At 35.1% G+C, this 9,733-nt stretch overlaps 1 long non-coding RNA gene across 1 annotated transcript; it reads right to left on the reverse strand.

The window, feature by feature from the left end:
- Window positions 1-7,793: 7,793 nt before the first annotated feature.
- Window positions 7,794-8,555, reverse strand: LOC111505250 (uncharacterized). The gene is made up of 2 exons (XR_002722094.2): window positions 8,306-8,555; window positions 7,794-8,238 (listed from the first exon to the last, which is right to left on the reverse strand). It is a non-coding gene; the product is annotated as an uncharacterized lncRNA (long non-coding RNA).
- Window positions 8,556-9,733: the final 1,178 nt, after the last annotated feature.

A 9,733-nucleotide genomic window follows, 5' to 3' on the forward strand; every position in this document is an offset into this window, starting at 1 on the left:
ACCTTTTCTCCCATCTAATATTTTCAAAACTTGCTTTGGTTTGGTCCGTTTTAATTTTGCTACATGCTCTTTTCATATCACTTCTTTCTCTGATGTGTCAGTATAAATAGTTGAATTTCTAGTTGTTCACCCTTTTTTAACTTTCATTTGGGGATGGTAATGGTCTTACTGTCTCAGGGGATGATACAATCATTAGTAGCTTATACACTTGTAGACGGTCTTGGTGAAATTTCATGATAGATACTGATGCTGCTAAGTCTAGGTGGTGTGTTTATAGTTCCTTCAGGTTAATAAATGTTCATTTGCTGAATTATTTAAACTGTTGAGTCATAGAAAGCTTGTTGTTCAACTATTGTCTGGAGAAACAACTGTAATTCTTCAGGTAAAACAGAAGGCGTTAATGGTGGTGTTTCACTTTCACTTGGATTTTCATTAGATATAGTAATAGTATTTTCTGTTCTCTATAGTTTTATATTCCCGATATCTGTTACAAATGCAGGAGCACAATCGATCTCAATAAACAGCTTCTTGTTATATGGGTAAATTCCCGTTTTGCGAAAGACGGCTGGAATGTTGGGATCGTCTTTGCCGGATGCATCTCGCTTTCGAATGTATCTCAACAGGAAACAGTGATTTATATATTGCTTTCCGTAATGAATCTTCAACTTTCACTTCCTCATATGCATTACTGTACAGGGTGTAACTGAATAATTGTAAAACATTTAAGGAGGTGATTCCTCATCGCAAAAAAGATAGGATCTTTCATATAAAGAAACTTCATTGGAGCATCCCTTGTTAAGATACAGCCCCTCAAAGGGGGTACATAAAATTTGTGTAACAATTTTTTTCACAAGCAATGAAAAAGTTACAATATTGAAATTAACCTGACGTTTTGTATTACCAAAAAGAGACTTAGTCAGTAATATATTTGGTTTACCTCATGGTTGTAAGGGGTGGAAAACGCAACCCCTAAAATTTGTTTCCAATGTGACGGTTTGTCTTATTATTTGTTTACCATTCAAAAATGTATTTCCGATAGCCTGTTTCATTCTAAACAAAAAATGTCTCTTGGATTTTTTGCCCAAAATAAACCACTTCGCAACAAAAAATTATTTTACGAACAACTACAAAGATACATCGTCATAAATGCGAACTGGATTTATTGTTATTTTGTAGTTAGTACCTGCATTAAACGATTAAAGGTTAATAAACGAAACTAATTTATTAATAACAAAACACACAACATGTAGAAATCATAGTAAATATTCAATATGTCTACCTTCAGACATTACGCATGTGTCTAGACGTCGGCGCACGTATTCGCTCAAATATTCCTGAAGTATCTCTGATTACCCTGCACGCATCGATGATGCGGTTTCTTAAGTCCTCTACATCGCGAACAGGAGTACGATAAACCAAATGCTGCAAATGGCCCCAAATAGAGAAATCGAGAGGATTAAGATACGGGGATCGAGCGGGCCAGTTCTGTCGTCCTCCTCGACCTATCCACTGATTTGCATATGTTTCAGTTAAATGCTGACGTGATACTTGACTAAAATGGGTGGGAGCCCCATAATGCATAAAAAACATATCCCTTCTGACGTTCAAAGGAACTTCCTCCAGCAGTACTGGATGCACTTCTCTTGAAACTTGAACGTATGCCTCACCATTCAATCGAGGAGGTAGAAAATGAGGCCCAATTAAATTATCCCCAATGATTCCTACATTCGTCTGTGAATTCTATTGTTTTCAGAAAGTCATAATTTCTTCTGATCATTTCCAGCATCCAATTGTAAAATTCAAGACGGTTCGGAAAGTCTCGCGGTAACAGTGCCTGTACTCGTTGCAGATGGTATAAGGTATAAGAGAGTATAAGAGTTGTTCCTTTAAAATTCGAAATACCGTCATATGATCAACAATTAGCTGGAAAGAAATCTTTCTAGTACTGGTAGTAGGTTGTTCTTCGATCAAATTAAGTACTGCTTCGAGCAAATATTCTATGTGAAGGATGCTGCCGTTGGGGATACATTTCAGCATATCTTCTAGAAGCTTCTAACCCATTTCCCTGCGACAGACTGTAAACGTAATGCATATCAGCCATTTCCTCATTTGTGTATGTCATTTTAATAACAAGTGAATTATTAAAGTAACAAATTAGGAACCGAACAACAACACACAATTAGTATCAATTCAACAAACTGACAGCGTCATACCAATTTAATTGTCACTATCGCTAATAGCGACCTACTAGATAGATTAGTTTCGTATTTTTTCATTTATGACGATGTATCTCTGTAGTTGTTCCTAAAATAATTTTTTGCTGCGAACTGGTTTATTTTAGGCAAAAAACACAAGAGACATTTTTTTGTTCAAAATGAAACAGGCTATCGGAAATAAATTTTAAATGGTAATCAAATAATAAGACAAAAAGTTACATTGAAAATTAATTTTAGGGGTTGCGTTTTCCACCCCTTACAACCATGGGGTAAACCAAATCAATTTTTCGTTAAGTATCTTTTTAGTAGTACAAAACGTCAGGTTAATTTCAATATTGTAACTTTTTTAGTGCTTGTGAAAAAAGTTGTTGTACAAATCTCATGTACCCCCTTTAAGGAGCTGTATCTTAACAAGGAATGCTCCAATGAAATTTATTTATATAAAAAATCCAATTTTTTTTTGATAAGGAATCACATCCTTGAATGTTTTACACTCATTTAGTTACAACATGTATATAGCTCGACAAGTTAATTTTCGCTCTCTAAGTTTTCCTCGCCAGAACTTACGACATTTACAAAAAATAAACAATATATTTTCCGTTTCAACCGTACCTACAAAAAATGTTTCAACCGTCCCCAACCCCACTTTTGGTGAAATATACTTTATAGTTACGACAGTAATATCAACATCAACATTAAAAATAGTCCTCATCCCTTATTCGACAAGCTCTATAATAATAACAAAGACACACTCGAAATTCTTCTCTGGTTATAATCTCCAAACGATTCAACTGCTCCTGCGGCAGTCATCTTCAGTGGCGTGATCGAAGTAGAAGACTACGGCAAAACCCGGAAACCAACCAAAACACACACTCGATACATCCACTTAAAAAGAACATATAATATAAGCCTCAATGTCAGAAGGAAAATACTTAATTTTGGGTAATAAATAATAATATGACGTTCTACCAACAATGAAAATGCGCGGAAAGCGGCGTGGCACTGAATTCGTATTCGGATTTGCACTGTTTCAACCGTCCTTTGTTTCAACCGTACCCAGACCACCTTAGGTATAAGAGAATGGATATTTCAAAATTGAATTTTTTAAACATTCACGTCTCATAGGTTCTGGTAAATGCCTGCTGAAAAACAACTGATTTCCTGGTTAATATCACGGTACACATTGAATTATGTCCAACAGAAATGTGTGCCAGATACCTTGCAGATAGAAATTAAAGGTGCATCCCAATCGAAAATTATCAACATATCATCAGGAATTTGTGTTTTTTTTTTGGAAAAATACTGTCGAAGTACTTCGTTTGCTTATCTGAATAGATGAGCAAACGAAATAAGATATTGAACAGTTGCACAGTATTTGAATTTCAGATTTTTATTTTGTGCCGCCACTTCAAACTTAAATATAATTTTCAGTACATTCATTTCACCATAGAACTTTTATGCAAATGGAACTTCAATAAAAGATCAGTAGACTGCTATGGCCACACCTCTAGATAATTTTCCTTAATTTTTTGCTTGTTAATTCTTTCAATTTATCATAGAGTGAGCAATGTTACACACACTGATTTCATTATGAAAACTTGGTCCAGGTTATTTCATTCACTTGTAAACTCATTTAATTGGGATATGGGTAAGTTTGGGGAAAAAACTTCAGCTGCATATTTTGTAATTGGAATAATAAAACATAGTTTAAGACGCGGATTTTACTGGAGCGATACGATAAGCTATGCAACAAGTGATTCGATTAGCAAACCGATCCTGATTTGACACCGATCACTCGTAATCGTGCATACATAATGGAAGCAAATAATCTAGTACACACTGAAGCGATCGCAATACTATATCTATAATTACACTAGCCAACAAATAAGAAAAAAAATTGACCAATATTATAATGGATAAACATGAGAGTTCAAAGCATCCTGACTGCAACTCCAACATCAAATTCAAATTCATTTATTTGTATTTGCAACAGCAGCCATCTATAAGATGGATATACACGTCATGTTTTACACTCATACACAAATTGACAATACACTTAGAAACGTAATATATAATGGTAAATGTAAATGGTCGTTGTGACTGTCATTGAGGAATTCTCTAACCGAATAATATGCTTTTGCCAAAATCATTTTTTTAATTGTTTGTTTGTACTTTCTGAAACTCATGTTCTGTATGCTGCTCGGTAGTTTGTTAAAAAACTTAGCTCCAACATATCCTGGACTTTTTTCAAATTTTGTTAATTTATGTTGAGTTCCGTACAATTCATTTGCAATCAAAAATTTTCCATCACGTAAAGATTTTGAGTTATAGTCATTTTTATTTTATACAATAGGGAAATATAAGATCAAAACAAGAAGAAAACAATATATTTTGAGGATAACAATACACATGAAAAAACGTTCAAATGAAGTCTTTTGTGCATAACCTTTTTGAAAATGTTGACTTCCGTTTATATGTTTCATCGTTTTCCCTCATAAAGAACCAACAATAATTCCCTATCATTGCTGCACCCCATCTGCCTTGGTAACTCTGCTCTATTGTCAGTATGTCTTGGTGAAACCTTTTTCCTTTATCGTCACAGCACCCAAATTTTCTGGAAAAAAATTCAAATGGGAGTGCAAGAAATAGGCATCCCATTCTGCAGTAGTTTTCAAGTAGTTCTTCTTTTCGTAATTTTCTACTTTCTTGTTATCTGAAAACTCCGAAACAATTCTTTTGAAAGAATTCCACGCAGCTAATTCGACATTGCTTAAATTTTGATCAAACTGTTGATCACTTAGTACTTAGTTTTCTGATTTGTGGTCCCAACAATATACCTTCCTTGAACTTTGCATCAATTAATTTTGGAAAAACGTATTCAAGATATTTAAACGCATCACCTTCTTCGTCTAATCCTTCTTAAAAAATTTTCATTAACCCCAGTTTAATGTGTAATGAAGGAAACAAAACGTTTTTGGGATTAACAAGAGGTATATTCTTCACGTTAGCTTGACCTGGAATATATTTATCTCTCGGGGGCCATTCTTTTACTTGATAATGGCCTTGTGTTGTCCTATTCTTCCGAACGCAAAGAGAACACCAAAACTTCGTTAATCCGCCCTGAAGAACTAGAAATAGTCCTATGACTTTTAAGTCACCACATATTTGCCAATTATACGTATTATAACGTATTGCATAGCAACTGCATGTGCAAGAGAAATAAAGGGTATTTCGTTACCATTATGGAGCAGAACGGCTTTCAAACATGCTTTAGACGAATCTATAAATAAACAACATTCGTTCGGATTATGTGCAAATTCTAATTTTTGCATCACACCATTTAGATTTACACAAACACACATTTTATCCTGCATAGTAAATAACGAGAATAGCTCATGGTGACGGTTCCTAAATATTGTAAATTTGGTTTCAGAGGGGCTAGTAAAGTGGAGTTCCCGAATTAGGTCATTTAATACATGTTTTTCGACGAAATGGGGTGTTCTTCCTTCACTCTGGGGATAATAAGGACACATGGGAACACATCATGGGAACCTGCCTAGTCATCATACATTTCTAAATCTTCTTTCCAATTTGCTGGTGGTGATGGAACTGGTAAACCTCCATTCAGAATCGGCCTTTTTGCAGAAGGAATATCCGGAAATACAATTTCGTGTTTGCTCTTTCTTGAAAAACCAGACACGTTTGTCATGCAAAAGTAACAGTCGTTGTGATGATTTGTTGTTTCTCGCTAAATCATTGGAACTGTGAAAGGCATAGAAGAGTGTTTGCTATTTAACCAGTTAAACCAGATTTGCTGCACAGATTTAGCAACATACGTGAGGAGCCTAATCCCGATCTTGATCACCAACAACACATCCAAAATACTTATGGTAGGCTACTTTGGTCATTTGATTAATTGTTCGTTTCTGCGATTTAGGAGTAAACTGACCACATATATAGTAAAAACTATCTGCGGGATTGATATAGCCACGTTTCTGTACTTTGGACATGTTGGTACTGTTGCGTACGTAGAGTTCAAATATGTGATACTGCGTTCACAGGAGTCAACTTATTTTATTCACAAAGATAACACCAATATAATACCTGGTTGCTCACCTCGCTTCTCTTATACTAACTCACCACTACTCGCGTTAAACCAATATTGATGATCCGCTTGTCAGCCTACTACTTTTATAGCGGTTCCGTATTTCTGGTATTTTCTGGAAACTTCGAGTATCGGAAGTTCGAGAAGCGGCTTTACAAGTCTCATATACAGCGGAAGCAGATTCGAATACTGAGCAGAGCCGCTGTGTTGCCAGATTTTGAACAATTTCCTCAATTTAGGGGAAAATCAAACTTGGAATGGCATGTTCATTAAATTTTTGAAAAAAAAGCATAACTCAAAAATCTTACGTGGCAGTCGTGAATTGGCTGTGAACTAATGTTATCGGAGTCGCATCGGTGAGGGGGACACAGCTGCCGGGTCGCTTATGCGAAAGAAAGGCGCAATATCGTTCGACATGTTCATATATGTGCAATTCTCTATTTCCTTCCAGAAATTGGTAGAGCAGAACCCGTGCTTTTCCAGTCCCCTTGAAATCCTCAATAAAACATGGTAACTATTTGAGCTCATTCTATAAAACTCTCTAAATTTCTGTTCATGTTGAGAGAGCTCACGGGAAACCAATGTTGAACTGTGTTTAATATTATATGGGTGTAACCAGTATTTTCTAGATTCCCGTTTCCTCTTTTGCCGGTACCAGTAAGCAAAAACATCGTCCTCCTCTGAGGAGCTCATGGCGACTGATGGAAACAACTGCTCCGTTGCTTACCCTGTAGGCTGGAGTGTTTCGAGGATAAAAGTTGCATCGGGCGATAAAAGATTGCTTATGTTGCACTTTCAATCGACCGCTGTGTGAACCGTGGTTCGAGCCACAAGGTCGGACCCGTGTTAGGAATCACACGTCAAAAGGTACGACCTCGTTAGTCCTTAGCCCGCACAAGTTTCGACTTTTGAGAGTTCAAACAGATTTTGTTTTGAATAGATTGTGACAGACGATCCATCGAAGTCCGTATTGATTTTCATTTACAAAACAAGAAGTTTTTTATGATGGCGCCAATGTTAGATTAACACAAGCAAATCGCAAAACTTCCTCAAAAAATTTTGTGATAAGACGGTTTTCAATTTAACGTATTTTATGAACTGATTTTGATATACCTAGCTGAAAACATGTAGATAATAAAATTTTTTGATTAGAACACAGTATGTACTGGTATCAGACACTCTCATATATCTCAAATTTAAATCAATTTGGTCAAAAAACAAATCAATGCATTCATTGATCCTAAATTTTTGAATAATGTCAAATTGGCTATTCAAATCGTCTGCAGTTCTCCATTTTGCTTTACTGAAATTCTCGCACAATGCAATATGATTTTTAAAATTCCAAAACTTATTCTGACTTCCATTTCCATCGAAATTTGTCAGTTTATTCAATGAAAGGTTAGACTTCAGATATCCTCACACAATCTATAGGAGTAACATACGGAAATCTACCTAAGTAATGTATGGACTAATTCGTGTAGGTACTACTGGTTTATTGACATCCACCAACTAAACCAAAACAATATTGTAACATCTCCCTATTTGTAGGAAACATTTAATGTGACAAATGCAATTCAAAACATTCCATCTCTTACTTTTTTGATTTTGTTTATTTTTGCTATTCATTTTTGAACCTTGCTTTTTAACTATTTTCATTTTATTTTCATTTTTATCTATCCCGCTGTCTTCGCCATTGTGTATATTAAATGGGGAGGTCAATTTCATTCGCCAGTGTTCTTCTTCCAATTCAGTTTCAAAAACATAAAATATTTGCGAGTTGATACAAACTTCAGAAAACTGTTATTTCAACAGCAATATTCCACCCAAATATGCATGCGTGCAATTTCATGCATAATTTAAAAATTCAATAAAACTTGAGGTGTTTTTCTTGATGTATTTTCGGTTTCTTATCACCATCTGGAAAATATTTTAATATAGATCAACAAAGAATATGATATAATTAAGGGAAAACTGAAACGTTCACCTCGAGAAGTGAGTAGTCTGATCACAGAATAACTTGTTTCATTCTTGAATAAACTTATTGACTGAAAAAATTGAATTTTCTATACCAAGTTTTTTAAAAACCGAGAAAAATCCTTTCCGTTTCTGAAATCTGCCAAATTAATTTCTATCAAACCTGCTTCAAAAATATGTGCATTTTTTGACAAATGTCAAAGGGATGAAATGTCATTTCCATTTAACGGTTTCAAAGTTTCACCTATACTAAATAGTATACAGGTTGTTCCAAATCAAGTCGACATAATTGCCAATTCCGTTATTATTGATGCTACGAATTCGGTTGAACAGGCAAACTAGTAGCAATTTGAATGGCCTTCTCGATGCCGAAAACAAAAAAAAATTAACAATATTTCATGAAATGATATGTTTTCAAATGGAACACCTTATATTCCATCATGCATTTCGATTCGTAAAAACATTCTTGACAACAAAGCTCGAATCACTTTTCTTCCTAAAGTCGAAAAAGCACGACTTATGTGAGAATATTCATTTCTTTCACTAGTACAAAAAATTTCTTTGTTTTGGCGAATGAAGAGTGAATGTTCAAAAACACCGCCGTCTTGTTGAACATATATTAGTCCCTTCTCTTGACACTACGTGTTGCTTTCAACACAATTCGGCCATCAATTCTACTGATAATAGTTCCAATATGATTTCCCAGTTCATCTACATTATCATGTGTTATTTTGTACATCTCATTTTTCAGAAATACCCAAAATTGGAATCTACAGGTGTCATGTCTGGTGAACGGGAAGGTCACTTAACAGAACCATTTGTAGCGATCCATCTGTTTCCAAAACAGTCTCGCAACATTCTTTTTACGTCACTGAAATCAATCAATTAATAAAATACCGTAGATATTACAGTTAGTTTTATCAATTAAAATTATCATCGTATAATTCTGATAGGTTATAATAAGGTCTCACAGAAAGCAATTTTTTCAACTCTCTCTCAAGAGCTCTAAGTTCATTTATCGTTCTTATATCTTGAGGAAGATGATTGAACATTTTGAGACCGTTGTAAATAATGGAAGAAGGCAGCGGTAATTTGAAGCTGAATCTTTGCCTAGTTTGATACATTGGCGCGTCCAAGTTGCTAAACAATATCCTATTTTTGAAGAGAAGGCAGATTGTCTCATATATGAATAAGGATACCACAGTTAGGATTCTGGAAAAGACAAAAAGAGGCCGACAAGACTCCCTAGGCTTGTCTTTGCATATGCATCGTATTGCACGTTTTTGTATTAGTAATACTGATTGAAGGCATGTGGTAGAACACACACCCCAAAAGCGAATACCATAACGAAGATGGGATTCAAAAAGGGAATGATAAACCATTCTAGCTTCTGTAGCTCAAATGTAGTTACTCGTATTGCATAACATCCACAGGAGAG

Source organism: Leptinotarsa decemlineata, unplaced genomic scaffold (assembly GCF_025532065.1).
Source record: "Leptinotarsa decemlineata unplaced genomic scaffold, Ldec_3_MD MMD2_tig00003736_RagTag_RagTag, whole genome shotgun sequence".
NCBI lineage: Eukaryota > Metazoa > Arthropoda > Insecta > Coleoptera > Chrysomelidae > Leptinotarsa > Leptinotarsa decemlineata.